Source organism: Lepidochelys olivacea, assembly GCF_965140295.1.
Source record: "Lepidochelys olivacea isolate rLepOli2 genome assembly, chromosome: 11".
NCBI classification, from domain to species: domain Eukaryota; kingdom Metazoa; phylum Chordata; order Testudines; family Cheloniidae; genus Lepidochelys; species Lepidochelys olivacea.
Window position 1 is genome coordinate 79,480,060 of NC_140421.1, and position 15,509 is coordinate 79,495,568.

The 15,509-nt window shown below is 44.7% G+C and overlaps 1 protein-coding gene across 6 annotated transcripts in view; it reads left to right on the plus strand.

Annotated features, from left to right (window-relative positions):
• ADARB1 (adenosine deaminase RNA specific B1) overlaps positions 1–15,509 on the plus strand; it is a 223,260-nt gene that overhangs the window by 60,194 nt on the left and 147,557 nt on the right. For 5 of the 6 annotated variants that reach the window (XM_084643474.1, XM_084643477.1, XM_084643480.1 and 2 more), the window contains exon 2: positions 15,352–15,388. The gene's annotated coding sequence lies outside the window, so the exon portion shown is untranslated. Of the gene's footprint in view, positions 1–15,351; positions 15,389–15,509 lie in introns of those variants that run through there. The other variant, XM_084643475.1, reaches the window with a different exon arrangement.

Genomic DNA, 15,509 nt, shown 5'->3' on the forward strand with positions numbered 1-15,509 from the left:
ATTGCCGGTGCTCACAGTGACCCTGCTATACCACTCCTGCTGCTCCTGCCACTTCTGCCTTCCTGCAATGTTCCTCCAAGCAGCCCTTTTGACTCCTTCCCCGAGAAGTGTGAACCTCCCTCCACCCTTCCAGTCATCCCCCAGGTTGTTTTTGGGGTCATCTCGCCCTCTTCAGTTGCAACTGGGGTGTGATTACCACCAATCTCTGGCTGCTGGGCATTGTTTGTTTGTTGGGGTACCTTAGAATTCCTCTCCTTTCCACCCTGTCACCAACCCTGGGGACCTCTGGGAAATACTTCCCAGTACCATCTTGTCCAAGAGGAAGCGGGTGCCCTCCTCTGGAAGGGAGCCATAGAACGTGTTCCACGGTGCTACCACAGTCATAGTTTCTGCTCCCCTTACTTTCTCGTACTGAAGAAGGCAAGTGGTCTCCGTCCCATTTTGGACCTCTGGTTGTTCAATAAATTTAACCACGGATTCCATTTTTGGATGGTCACGCACCCCCCATCATACCTCCTCTTCCCCCTTGTGCCTCGTTCACGGCTCTCAATATGAAGGATGCATATTTCCATATAGACATCCACCCCACTCATTGCAAATTCCTCTGCTTCATGGTGGGGCGTTCCTACTACCAATTTCAGGTCCTTCCCTTTGGGATTGCTACAGCCCCCTGCATATTTACAAAGGTTTTCGCCGTCATGGCAGCCCACATGCATCTCCTGAGTCACTCTGTATTTCCCAGCTAGACGATTGGCTTCTCGTGGCACTATGCTGGGCCCACCTCTTTACCATTATCTGGACCCTACGCATCCTCTCAACACCTCCATGACCCCACTCTCCACTCCCTATTTCATCTCTGGAGCATGGCGTTCTGGGATCTCTTCGCAACACCAGAGAACCACAAGCTTCCCTACTTTTGCTCTAGGGGCACCTTTGGACTGGGTTTCCAGGGTGACACCCTTCTTATCCCATGGACCACTGACCTCCACTATGCCTTTCCCCCATCCTCTTGCTTCCCCAAGTCCTGCTCTAGGTACGTCATGACCAGGCAACAGTTATTCTTATTGCTCCTTCCCTGCTTCTTCACCTTTCCATTCGCCCTTTGATCCGTCTTTCAGTCCTCTTGGATCTCCTCTCACAAGCTCACGGTCACCTGCATCACCCAAACACAGGTCCTCTCCATCTCACAGCGTGGTATTTGGATGGAGCTCATGCATCAACAAGTTCTGCTCTGCCCCCGTCTGTGACATCCTCATGCATAGGCCACGCTCGCCCACTCAGGCCTACTACCAGGCCAAGTGGTGGTGTTTTATTGCATGGGTGCACTGTCACCATCACCCCATTGACTCTGCCTCTATTCCTTTTCTCGTTGACTACCTCCTTCACCTACGCCAGTCGAGCCTCACCAACTCCTCCATCTGCCTCCACCTGGCAGCACTTACTGCCTTTCTTCCCACCTGTGGATGGGTTCTCTGTCTTCACTCACCCGACCACCTCCTGCTTCCTTCATGGCCTTCTCAATGCTTTCCCCACTGTGTATAAACCTACCCCCTCTTAGGACCTTAACCTCATTCTGCCCGCCCTCACTGAGCCACCCTTTGAACCACTCACAATCCGCTGCCTTGCCCACTTTTTCCATGAAAGTGATCATCTTGATGGACATCACATCCATGAGATAAGTTAATGAACTGTGGACTCGCCATTCATCATCTTCCACAAAGACAAGGTATCCCTCCAGCTCCATCCCAAGTTCCTTCCCAAGGTGGCCCCCCCATTTCACCTCAACCAGTGTGTGCATCTCTCAGTCTTTTACTCTAAACCGAAAGCCTTTTATCTCCAACACACGCATGCCTTCCAAGTGTCCCCTTGACTCTTTTTTGCCATTTAGAGGGCTGCCAGAGTTGCGCGCACTCTTCACAGCGACTCTCCAAGTGGATCTCCTGCTGCATTGCAAACTGCTATATACTCTTACATGTCTTTCCCCGCTCCCTGAAGTCACAGCACACTCTACCCGGGCATATGCTGTGACATTAACTTCCTTGTGGATGTTCCCTGGGATGACATTTGTAGGGCTGCCACCTCGCACCTTTTCCACCCATTATGCCATTGCCCAGCCTCGGCGTTGGATGCTGCTGTCGGTCCTTAAGACTGTGTCTTCTGATGAGCCCTTGTGCCTGCCTCCACGCTGAGCACTGCTTGCTACTCTCTCATGTTGGAAATCCACATAGTGACCATCATTCGAAGAAGAGGAGAAGGTTACTTACTGTAATTGGAGGTTCCTCGAGATGTGTGATCCCTGTCTGGATTCCAATCCTGCCCTTCATCCCCTCTGATTCAGGCTCCTCTGCTTCCTGGTAAGAGGGAACTGGAGCATTGTCAACCTGCACAGTGTCTTAAAGCCTTGGACGTGGTTGACACATGTGCGGGTCAATAGACACTACTATGAACAGTTCCGGCTCTGGCTCATGGCACGCAAGTGTATCCATGTTTGGAATCCGGATAGGAACCACACATAAAATATTTACAGAATTTGATATCAGTTGGCTGTAATTTGGGGTGAAGTGATTCCCTGTATGCATATACGTATGTGTTTGTGAGGTATTTTTATTCTGAATGAAAGGCCTATATAAGTGTGTGTGATAAAGTTAATGAAGCAGAAAGACTAATTTGATTTGAAATAGTGTATCGTATACCATTTGAAAAAGGTTGGCAACTTTAATAACTTAAGTCTCAAACCTTTTGAGAAGTAGTGATTTGAGATGGTTGTAAATTAATATTGAGCAATTAAAAACTTAGAAATTATATCCATCTCAAACTTGATTCCAAATTAAACTAAAATATCCATACATGGTGGATACAATTTTAGTTCAAAATTACATGGATTTTTTAAAATTCAAACTATAAACCATGTTACCTTTATATTGAAATTATTTATGAAGCTAGCAGACATTCTGCTTAGTCTTCAGTGCCCTCAAGTGGTTACCTTTCATTTAGCACCTGTTGAAGTGTGTGTAAACTTCGGTAGTCTCTTTTTATAGTATGCTTGTATATGCGGTTATAATATGCACCACAGCATTTCATATTCTTTTTCACTTAAATGTTGCTTGCAAAAATGTACAGATATTGGACAGCTGACTGAGGAGATATCTGAGCCATTAGCAATTATGTTTGAAAACTCATGGAAGATGGGAGAGATTCCAGAGGACTGGAAGAGGGTGAATATAATGCCAATCTATAAAAAAGGGAATGAGGACAACCTGTGGAATTACAGACCAGTCAGCTTAACTTCAGTACTGGGAAAGATAATGGAACAAATAATTAAGCAATCAGTTTGCAAACACCTAGAAGATAAGGTAATGAGTAACAGTCAGCATGAATTTGTCAAGAACAAATCATGTCAAACCAACCAAATAGCTTTCTTTGATGGACTGACAAGCCTAGTGGATGCGGGGAAGCAGAAGAAGTGGTATATCTTGACTTTAGTAAGACTTTTTTGATACTGTTTTGCATGACCGTCTCATAAACAAAGAAGGGAAATATAACCTAGATCAGTGGTCCCCAAAATTTTGAGGGTTGTGCCTTCTCCTTACCGCTGTCCGCACCCTCCTGGAGCTGGGAGTGGGGCTGCAGCTGGGGTTGAGGGGGGGAAATGCAGACAGGGATAAGGGGGCTGGGGCTGGGAGTGGGACATGGATGGAGCCACGGCCAGGGGCTGATGCTGGGAGTGGTACTGGAGCCACAGTCAGGCCATGGTGGGGGCTGGCAGCCAGACCCCTGGCTGGATGCAGAGCTGTATTGAGGCTGGGGGGCGGAGCCATGGCTGTGAGGCGGGGTTGCATGCCGCTCCCTCCCTTCCCCTTGTGGTTGGAAAACTGTTCCCAGAGAGTAGTTATCAGTGGTTCACAGTCAAGCTGGAAGGGTATATTGAGCAGGGTCCTGCAGGGATCGATCCTGGGTCTGGCTCTCTTCAGTATCATAGAATCATAGAATATCAGGGTTGGGAGGGACCTCAGGAGGTCATCTAGTCCAACCCCCTGCTCAAAGCAGGACCAATCTCCAATTTTTGCCCCCAATCCCTAAATGGCCCCCTCAAGGATTGAACTCACAACCCTGGGTTTAGCAGGCCAATGCTCAAACCACTGAGCTATCCCTCCCCCCATTGATTTAGATAATGGCCTAGAGAGTAAACTTATAAAGTTTGCAGACAATACCAAGCTGGTAGGGGTTGAAAGTGCTTTGGAGGAAACAATTAAAATTCCAAATGATCTGGACAAACTGGAGAAATGATGGGAAATAAATAGGATGAAATTCAAAAAGGACAAATGCAAAGTACTCCACTTAGAAAGGAACAATCAATTGCACACATACAAAATGGGAAATGACTACCTAGGAAGGAGTACTGCGGAAATAAATCTGGGGGTTATAGTGGATCACAAGCTAAATATGAGTCAACAGTATAACACTGTTGTAAAAAATAAGCAAACATAATAGTGGGATGCATTAGCAGGAGTGTTGTAAGCAAGACACAACAAATAATTTTTCTGCTCTACTCTGGGCTGATGAGGCCTCAGCTGGAGTATTGTATCCAATTCTGGGTGTCAAATTTCAGAAAAGATGTGGAGAATTTGGAGAAAGTCCAGAGAAGAGCAACAAATATGATGAAAGGTCTAGAAAACATGACCTATGACAGAAGATTGAAAAAATTGGGTTTGTTTATTTTGGAGAAGAGAAGACTGAGATGGGACATAACAGTTTTCAAGTACATAAAAGGCTGTTAAAAGGAGGATGGAGATAAATTGTTCTTGATTTACCTCTGAGGATAGGACAAGAAGCAATGGGCTTAAATTGCAGCAAGGGCAATTTAGGTTGGACATTAGGAAAAACTTCCTAACTGTCAGGGTAGTTAAGCACTGGAATAAATTTCCCAGGGAACTTGTGGAACCTTCATCATTCCAGGATTTTAAGAGCAGTTTAGATTAAACACCTGTCAGGGATGGTCTAAATAATACATAATCCTGCCATGAATGTAGGGGACTGGACTAGAAGACCTCTCGAGGTCCCTTACAGTCCCACACTTCTATGATTGGTACTTTAATTATAGACGGTACGTGTCTCTTTTGTTTGGGGAGGCTTATGCGAGCACCAGAAGCTCCCTTGAAGTGGGGGTTGTGATGGGTTGTCACCTCCAGGGTTCAGTCTGGGAGCCCTGGGAACCGCTGTACCCTCTAATCCCCCAGCTGGGCAGGCTTCTCTCACACTGCTTTGCTGGAGATTCAGCCAGCCTCACCAGGCCCTGTTATCACCCAACATGACACCAGGTGGCACCACACACCCAACTGAGTTACCTGAGTGCTTTAACTAAGCCACTCAAGGACATATTGTGAATTTTCCAGCTACCCTGCCTTGCATCCCTGCTGGAGTATAAACCCAGAATTATACCGTTTTACACTGCACAAGGATCTGTACAAAATGAGCTCCTTAATATAGCTCTCTTTCCCCTCGTTGTGGGAAAGATATGCACAACAAGCTTGTGTGAACCAAACTGAGATTTTTTTTCCCCCAGACACTTCACTCAAAACACACTGTTAAAGATGAAACATATAACAAGTTTATTAACTACAGAAGGATAGATTTTAAGTGATAACAAACAGATCAAAGCAGATTAGGCTTAGCTTGTGGTTTTGTTTATTACTAGGTAAACTACCAGATAGGATTTGAATCCATAATCTCTCACCCTGACTGATGATACAAGCAGTCCACCAAGTTTCCATACACAGGCTAGAAATCCCTTTAGCCTGGGACCAGCAATTCCCCCAGTTCAGTCTTGGTCCTTCAGGTGTTTCCAGGAGTTCTCTTTTGTGGGGAGTGAGGCAAAGAGATGATATCGCTCACCGCCTTATATAGCTTTTCCATATGGCGGTAGCTCTTTAATCCAAATTGAGTTCCCAGTCCAGTTTGTGGAAAAATACAAGTACCAAAATGGAGTTCAGTGTTGTGGTCAGGTCACATGCCCTTGCAGGCCTTGCTCAGTCATAGCGGCCATTATCCATAGGCTGCCTGGGGTGTTCCCCGGAAGCTTCTCCTAAGGTCTGTTGTTTCCCCTAATGGCCCATTACCCTTCACAGCCAGCTGTCTAGACTGGAAGCATCTTGCCTAGTGGGTGTCACAAAGGTGTAACTACATTTGAAATACATCTTATGGAAGAATAACCACCAGTTTTTGGGTGTGTGTGCCCCTTTTCCCAGCAGCTTGTTCTGAATTTGGTATTCTCGGTTGTGACCCACAGAGGCACAGTGACAACCAGTCAGCCTAACTTCAATACCTGGAAAGTTACTGGAACAAATTAATCAATTTGTAAGCACCTGGAGGATAATAGGGTTATAAGGAATTGCCAGCATGGATTCCCAGAAACAAATCATGCCATGCCAGCCTCATTTCCTTCTTTTACAGGGTTACTGACCTAGTAGCTGGGAATCACAGAATCATAGAATATCAGGGTTGGAAGGGACCTCAGGAGGTCATCTAGTCCAACCACCTGCTCAAAGCAGGACCGATCCCCAATTAAATTATCCCAGCCATGGCTTTGTTAAGCCTGACCTTAAAAACTTCTAAGGAAGGAGATTCCACCACCTCCCTAGGTAACGCATTTCAGTGTTTCACCACCCTCCTAGTGAAAAAGTTTTTCCTAATATCCAACCTAAATCTCCCCCACTGCAACTTGAGACCATTACTCCTTGTTCTGTCATCTGCTACCACTGAGAACAGTCTAGAGCCGTCCTCTTTGGAACCCCCTTTCAGGTAGTTGAAAGCAGCTATCAAATCTCCCCTCATTCTTCTCTTCCGTAGATTTAACATTCCCAGTTCCCTCAGCCTCTCCTCATAAGTAATGTGTTCCAGTCCCCTAATAATTTTTGTTGCCCTCCGCTGGACTCTTTCCAATTTTTCCACATCCTTCTTGTAGTGTGGGGCCCAAAACTGGACACAGTACTCAAGATGAGGCCTCACCAGTGTCGAATAGAGGGGAACGATCACGTCCCTCGATCTGCTGGCAATGCCCCTACTTATACATCCCAAAATGCCATTGGCCTTCTTGGCAACAAGGGCACACTGTTGACTCATATCCAGCTTCTCGTCCACTGTAACCCCTAGATCCTGTTCCGCAGAACTGCTGCCGAGCCATTCGGTCCCTAGTCTGTAGCAGTGCATGGGATTCTTCCGTCCTAAGTGCAGGACTCTGCACTTGTCCTTGTTGAACCTCATCAGATTTCTTTTGGCCCAATCCTCTAATTTGTCTAGGTCCCTCTGTATCCTGTCCCTACCCTCCAGTGTATCTACCTCTCCTCCCAGTTTAGTGTCATCTGCAAACTTGCTGAGGGTGCAATCCACACCATCCTCCAGATCATTTATGAAAATATTGAACAAAACCGGCCCCAGGACCGACCCTTGGGGCACTCCACTTGATACCGGCTGCCAACTAGACATGGAGCCATTGTTCACTACCCGTTGAGCCTGACAATCTAGCCAGCTTTCTATCCACCTTATAGTCCATTCATCCAGCCCATACTTCTTTAACTTGCTGACAAGAATACTGTGGGAGACAGTGTCAAAAGCTTTGCTAAAGTCAAGGAACACCTTGATTCCTTGAGGACCTGCTTCATGATTTTTCCATGGACTGAGGTGAGGCTGACTGGCCTGTAGTTCCCAGGATCTTCCTCCTTCCCTTTTTTAAAGATGGGCACTACATTAGCCTTTTTCCAGTCGTCCGGGACTTCCCCCGTTCGCCATGAGTTTTCCAAGATAATGGCCAATGGCTCTGTAATCACATCCGCCAACTCCTTTAGCACTCTCGGATGCAGTGCATCCGGCCCCATGGACTTGTGCTCGTCCAGCTTTTCTAAATAGTCCTGAATCACTTCTTTCTCCACAGAGGGCTGGGCACCTCCTCCCCATGCTCTGCTGCCCAGTGCAGTAGTCTGGGAGCTGACCTTGTTCGTGAAGACAGAGGCAAAAAAAGCATTGAGTACATTAGCTTTTTCCACATCCTCTGTCACTAGGTTGCCTCCCTCATTCAGTAAGGGCCTCACACTTTCCTTGACTTCCTTCTTGTTGCTAATATACCTGAAGAAACCCTTCTTGTTACTCTTAACATCTCTTGCTAGCTGCAACTCCAGGAGTGATTTGGCCTTCCTGATTTCACTCCTACATGCCCGAGCAATATTTTTATACTCATCCCTGGTCATATGTCCAATCTTCCACTTCTTGTAAGCTTCTTTTTTGTGTTTAAGATCAGCAAGGATTTCACTGTTAAGCCAAGCTGGTCGCCTGCCATATTTACTCTTCTTTCTACACATTGGAATGGTTTGTCCCTGTAACCTCAATAAGGATTCTTGAAACTACAGCCAGCTCTCCTGGACTCCTTTCCCCCTCATGTTATTCTCCCAGGGGATCTTGCCCATCAGTTCCCTGAGGGAGTCAAAGTCTGCTTTTCTGAAGTCCAGGGTCCGTGTTCTGCTGCCTTCCTTTCTTCCTTGTGTCAGGATCCTGAACTCGACCATCTCATGGTCACTGCCTCCCAGGTTCCCATCCACTTTTCCTTCCCCTACAAATTCTTACCGGTTTGTGAGCAGCAGGTCAAGAAGAGCTCTGCCCCTAGTTGGTTCCTCCAGCACTTGCACCAGGAAATTGTCTCCTACATTTTCCAAAAACTTCCTGGATTGTCTGTGGACCGCTGTATTGCTCTCCCGGCAGATATCAGGGTGATTGAAGTCTCCCATGAGAACCAGGGTCTGTGATCTAGTAACTTCTGCGAGTTGCCGGAAGAAAGCCTCGTCCACCTCATCCCCCTGGTCCGGTGGTCTATAGTAGACTCCCACCACAACATCACCCTTGTTGCTCACACTTCTAAACTTAATCCAGAGACTCTCAGGTTTTTCTGCAGTTTCATACGTGAGCTCTGAGCAGTCATACTGCTCTCTTACATATAGTGCAACTCCCCCACCTTTTCTGCCCTGCCTGTCCTTCCTTAACAGCTTATATCCATCCATGACAGTACTCTAGTCATGTGAGTTATCCCACCAAGTCTCTGTTATTCCAATCACATCATAATTCCTTGACTTTTCCAGGACTTCCAGTTCTCCCTGCTTGTTTCCCAGGCTTCGTGCATTTGTGGATGTGATATATTGATTTTAATAAAGTTTTTACACAGTTCCACATGATAGTCTCATAAGCAAACTAGGGAAATGTGGTCTAGATAAAATTAGTATAAGATGGGTGCACAACTGGTTGAAAGATGGTACTCAAAGAGTAGTTATCAATGGTTCACTGTCAAACTGAGAGGATGTATCTAGTGAGGACCCAGAGGAGTCAGTCCAGGGTCCAGTATTCTTCACTAATGACTTAGACAATGGAACGGAGAGTATGCTTATGAAGTTTACAAATGGCACCAAACTAGGAGGGGTTGCAAGCACTTAGGAGGACAGGATTAGAATTCAAAATTTGGTCTGAAATCAACATGAAATTCAATAAAGACAAGTCCAAATTATTACACTTAGGAGGGAAAAATCAAATGCGCAGGTGCAAAATGGGGGGGTAGCTACCTTCATGGTTGTACTGCTGAAATGGATCTGGAGGTTATAATGGATCTCAAATTGAATATAAGTCAACAATGTAATGCAGAAGCAAAAAAGGCTAGTATTCTGGGGTATGTTAATAGGTGTTGTATGTAAGACACAGGAAGTAATTGCCAACTCACTACTGGTGAGGCCTCCTAAGGCTGGGCACCACACCTTAGGAAAGGTGTGGACAAACTGGAGAGAGCCCAGAGAAGAACAAAAAAAATGATAAAAAGTTTTGAAATCCTGACCTGTAAGGAAAGGCCAAAAAATCTGGGTATGTTTAGTCTTGAGAAAAGAAGACTGAGGGGGAACCGGATAGCAGTCTTCAAATATGTGAGGAGCTGTTATAAAGAGAACAGTGATCAATTGTCCACTATGCCCCCTCCCTCCCGCCGCCTCCTAACCCTTTTCATCATGAAAATTTCTTATGACTTTCCTTTTCAATAGCTCTAATTGTTTGCAACAAGCCTTTGAAATTTGCCCAAGGGTGGGGAATGGGGGTGGTGGTGAGGGAGGAGCAGCTAGGGATACGGCTTTTGCTAATTGCAGGTAAATCCATTCAGTTCTAGAGCTCAGTGCATGCACCGTTCCCCAGTACCTCACTGCAGCATTCCACAAGCCCCATATTGACGAGCAAAAAAGACGGCATTTTTCTTTTTTTCAAAATGCCCTGCTCAATATACCCTTCCAGCTTGACTGTGAACCACTGATGATTACTCTCTGGGAACAGTTTTCCAACCATAGGGGGCAGGGAGGGAGCAGCATGCAGCCCCGCCTCACAGCCATGGCTCCGCCCCCCAGCCTCAATACAGCTCTGCATCCAGCCAGGGGTCTGGCTGCCAGCCCCCACCATGGCCTGATTCCAGTACCACTCCCAGCCTCACCCACTGGCCGCGGCTCCATCCATGCCCCACTCCCAGCCCCCTTATCCCTGTCTCCATTTCCCCCCCTTGCTGTAGCTCACAAAAGCTGATGCTCAAATAAATTTGTTAGTCTCTAAGATGCCACAAGTACTCCTTTTCTTTATGCGTAGATGGGCGTCTTCCATGGTCCACTGTGAGTTAAGTGTACCTTGATGAGCCATTTAACATGACTAGTTCCTTCACAATGTGCTGGCTAAATAGCTTGTTACCACATGAGCAAACATTTGAAATACAGGTACATAGTTAATATTTATAACCTGAGATACAAAAATGATACATTCATACAACTAGCATAATCATAGTCAGGAAATCATAACCTTTCCATAGATACCCTACTTGACATACTTTGTACAAGTTTTGTTGCAATTATATAACAGTGATAGCAATGATGTGTGTGGTCATATTTGAATTAGATAACGTAACACTGGTCTATAATTTCCTGGGTTCTCTTTGTTCCCCCTTTTTAGAGATAAGTACTCTGTTAGCTCTTCTCCATTGTTCTAGGACCTCCAAGAGTTCTCAAAGATAATTACTAATGGTTCTGAGATTGCTTCAGACTTCAGTACATCTCATGTATCTAATATTCTTTAATCTGTTCTTTCCCTATTTTGGTGTGTGTTCCTTTTTGACATTATTGACATAAACTGTGACCATATAGATTATTGTTGCAACCAAGGTCCTGTAGTGGCACCAAATATTGTAGAAAGGTTTTCATGTGAGGTATCTATAAAAAGGTTATGATTTGCTGGTTATTATTATGCTATCTGTATGTGTGTATCATTTTTGTAGTTGAAATCATCAATATGTTAGTTATGTTCTTGTATCTCAATGTGTTTGATTCTAAATAGCCTCATTAAAGCATTTGGATAGTTTCTTGAGAAAGCAATTTGCAGATTAAGTGCCCAATCAAGAAACACTTAACTGACAGTGAATTTTGGGAGATGCCAGTCCACATCTGAGCTTTCCTGGGAACGTTCAAACTAACATGTAAACAAAGGCATAGGTCTGCAAACTGAGTCATGCATGGACATGTGACTGCCCATGTGACTCCAGGCTCCATCTTGCTGCTGTGTTTTTCCACAATAAGAACCAAGGGAGAGAATATAAAAGGCACTTGAAAACCCATCCATTTTGTCTTCAGTCCTGCTTCTTACTTCTGGAGGAATGTTGCTTCAAACTGAAGCTCAGAACAAAGGACTGAATGACCCATCCCAGTTGTGGATATACTCCAGAGACTTGATTTGAACCTGCAGTTTATTCCATCACTGCTACAAGACTGAACCAAGAACTTTGCCATTACTGTATGTAATTGATTCAATTTAACCAATTCTAGCTCTCATCTATATCTTTTTCCTTTTATGAATAAACCTTTAGATTTCAGATTCTAAAGGGTTGGCAACAGCGTGATTTGTGGGTAAGAACTGACTTGTATATTGACCTGGGTCTGGGGCTTGGTCCTGTGGGATCAGGAGAGCCTTTTTTCTTTTATTAGGGCATTGGTTTTCATAACCATTCGTCCCCGTAACGAGTGGCACTGGTGGTGATACTGGGAAACTGGAGTGTCTAAGGGAATTGCTTGTGTGACTTATGGTTAGCCAGTGGGGTAAAACCGAAGTCTTCCCTGTCTGGCTGGTTTGGTGTGCCGTAGAAGTGAGAAAACCCCAGCCTTGGGCTGTAACTGCCCTGCTCTAAGCAATTTGTCCTGAATTGATACTCTCAGAAGTGTCCCACCAAAGGCAGCATCATTACATCCTTTTCTCTTGTTGTTAATATTAATTGTGTTAAGTATCTGGTCATCATTAACATTTTCAGTGAACACTGAAGCAAAATAGGCATTAAACACTTCGGCTTTCTTAATGTCGTCAGTTGGATGACATTGGAATATTGTTGGAATATGTTTCTAAATAAAAAGCCTCCCATTCTTTGCTACTGTCATTATTAAAAAAGTAACATTTTCTTAAGAAAGGACACCAGAAATATGGGGCCAACCCAGTGTTAGTATAATTTTAGATAACAATCGGAACTGTCCGAGGAAGAAATGTTTGGCTAAAAGCAGGGTTCAATTGAGATGTTTGAATTCAAGATAAAGTATTTTCTGTGAACTAAAGACACAAGAATCAAATGTGTGTGTGCAAAAATCAATTGAGCTTCGTGTCTATGGGACTATTTCGGGGTGGGGGGGATTGATGAAGGGGCACGGGATATGGTGCTTACAGCATGCTGATAAATCTAATCCAGGGTCCACTGAAGTAAATGGAAATCTTCTCTCTGACTTCAGTGAACATTAGACTGGGCCTTGTCTCCATGTCACTTCCTTCATTGCATCATCCTCTAGGCAATATCCTTAAGATATTCTGTCACTTCAACTGTGCTTATGTCTTCCAATGATTCTGAACATCATGAAGTGTTTTAAAAAAAATCTGATGTGAATTAACCAGACTGTGGGTTTGTCTACCTGGGAACACTCAGGAAAATTAACCCGGATTAATTTTTAAAGTGGATTAGTTAAACCACATTAAACCGCAGTGTGGATACTCTTATTTGGAATTAAAATGCCCTTAATTTGGTTTAGTTTAATGGACTGAAGTGATCAATGGCTCCAAGTCTAGTTGGCAGCCGGTGTCAAGTGGAGTGCCCCAGGGGTCAGTCCTGGGGCCGGTTTTGTTCAATATCTTCATAAATGATCTGGAGGATGGTGTGGATTGCACTCTCAGCAAATTTGCGGATGATACTAAACTGGGAGGAGTGGTAGATACGCTGGAGGGGAGGGATAGGATACAGAAAGACCTAGACAAATTGGAGGATTGGGCCAAAAGAAATCTGATGAGGTTCAATAAGGATAAGTACAGGGTCCTGCACTTAGGATGGAAGAATCCAATGCACTGCTACAGACTAGGGACCGAATGGCTAGGCAGCAGTTCTGCGGAAAAGGACCTAGGAGTGACAGTGGACGAGAAGCTGGATATGAGTCAGCAGTGTGCCCTTGTTGCCAAGAAGGCCAATGGCATTTTGGGATATATAAGTAGGGGCATAGCGAGCAGATCGAGGGACGTGATCGTTCCCCTCTATTCGACATTGGTGAGGCCTCATCTGGAGTACTGTGTCCAGTTTTGGGCCCCACACTACAAGAAGGATGTGGATAAATTGGAGAGAGTCCAGTGAAGGGCAACAAAAATGATTAGGGGACTGGAACACATGAGTTATGAGGAGAGGCTGAGGGAGCTGGGATTGTTTAGCCTGCAGAAGAGAAGAATGAGGGGGGATTTGATAGCTGCTTTCAACTACCTGAAAGGGGGTTCCAAAGAGGATGGCTCTAGACTGTTCTCAATGGTAGCAGATGACAGAACGAGGAGTAATGGTCTCAAGTTGCAGTGGGGGAGGTTTAGATTGGATATTAGGAAAAACTTTTTCACTAAGAGGGTGGTGAAACACTGGAATGCGTTACCTAGGGAGGTGGTAGAATCTCCTTCCTTAGAGGTTTTTAAGGTCAGGCTTGACAAAGCCCTGGCTGGGATGATTTAACAGGGAATTGGTCCTGCTTCGAGCAGGGGGTTGGACTAGATGACCTTCAGGGGTCCCTTCCAACCCTGATATTCTATGATTCTATGATTCTAAACCAAATTAAGGCCACTTGAATTCTGAGTAAGAGTATCCACTCAGGATTTTTATGTGGTTTCACTAATCCACTTTAAATTCACATCTTTCATTAATTCAGATTAATTTTCCTGAGTGTCCTCATAGAGACAAGCCGTGAGTTAATGCAATATTTTAAAAAATGGCTCTTGACTTTAATTTATTTTAAGTGATCTTATGTAGTGCAGCATCTCCCTCTCATGGAACAAAACTAACATTTGAAATATTCTAGTTTCTGAATGAGAAAAGAAATCAAACTTGCTTAGTAGAAAAACCTTTATCCAAATACTGTAGAGGTGGTGTCTGTTTATGTTCAAATTATACTTCTGCAGCAATACATCGTTTCTGAATTCTTGATTGCACAGCTGTTTAACCACAAATATTACTGTGGAAATAGTTTCTATGACTTATAGAATTATAGAAGATTAGGGTTGGAAGAGACCTCAGGAGGTAATGTAGTCCAACCCCCTGCTCACAGCAGGACCAACTCCAGCTTGGTGATACCCACAGCCATTTTGGAATTTGTCAATATAAACAGAAAAAATATTTTTAGGCACAGATGCAAGTATTACGATCCAACTAGTTTTTTATTCTGCATAGATGACAGCCCTGCCGGCTTCGTTTCTCAAGGGTATCTTTAGGGTATTTTAAATACAGCTTGCGGTTGTGCGCCATAGTAGGCGTGATTCTTTTCTGCACCCTTATGTTAGATACAGGAGAGCATGAATGGATCTGTGCTCTGCCCAGCCCTGGCTGCAGGTTACAGCAACCTCAGGGGCTGCTCTAAACTGTGCCAGCTGATAGGAATTCCCAAGAGGTTCTCCACCATCTGGGGATTTCCAGAGCGAATTGTTCCCCTGCTGGTGCTTTCCTGGTCCCCTCCCTGTGCCTGAGGGCTGCGTAGTAGTTGGCTCTGGTAGTTCTGTGTCTGCTGTGCGGACGCCTTAGCTGGCGGCTTGTGGCAGGTATCCATTCCCTTTGTGCAGCCTGAATAGAGCAAACAGGGAAGATAATCTCCTGCTAATAATTGTATGTTTTGCCACATGAACTGTAATCAGTGATTATAGGCCGAATCACCACCAAAGCAGCTTTGTCCCTTTATGGACAAAAAATTGCCACTTACTAAATGGAATGTGTTTTTTCTTGGATGAATCTAAGTGTGGTTGTTTTTTGTTTTGTAGGTTGCAGGACCAGCACGTGCTTCTAAGAGTTGAAGAGGTAAGCAGTAAATGAGCCAATTTAATGGCCTTTAATTAAGAAAAAAATACTTATGTTTACAAAATTATTACTGAGAGATTGTGTGGTTTCTAATTGATATATATTCAAGTTTTTTATGGAA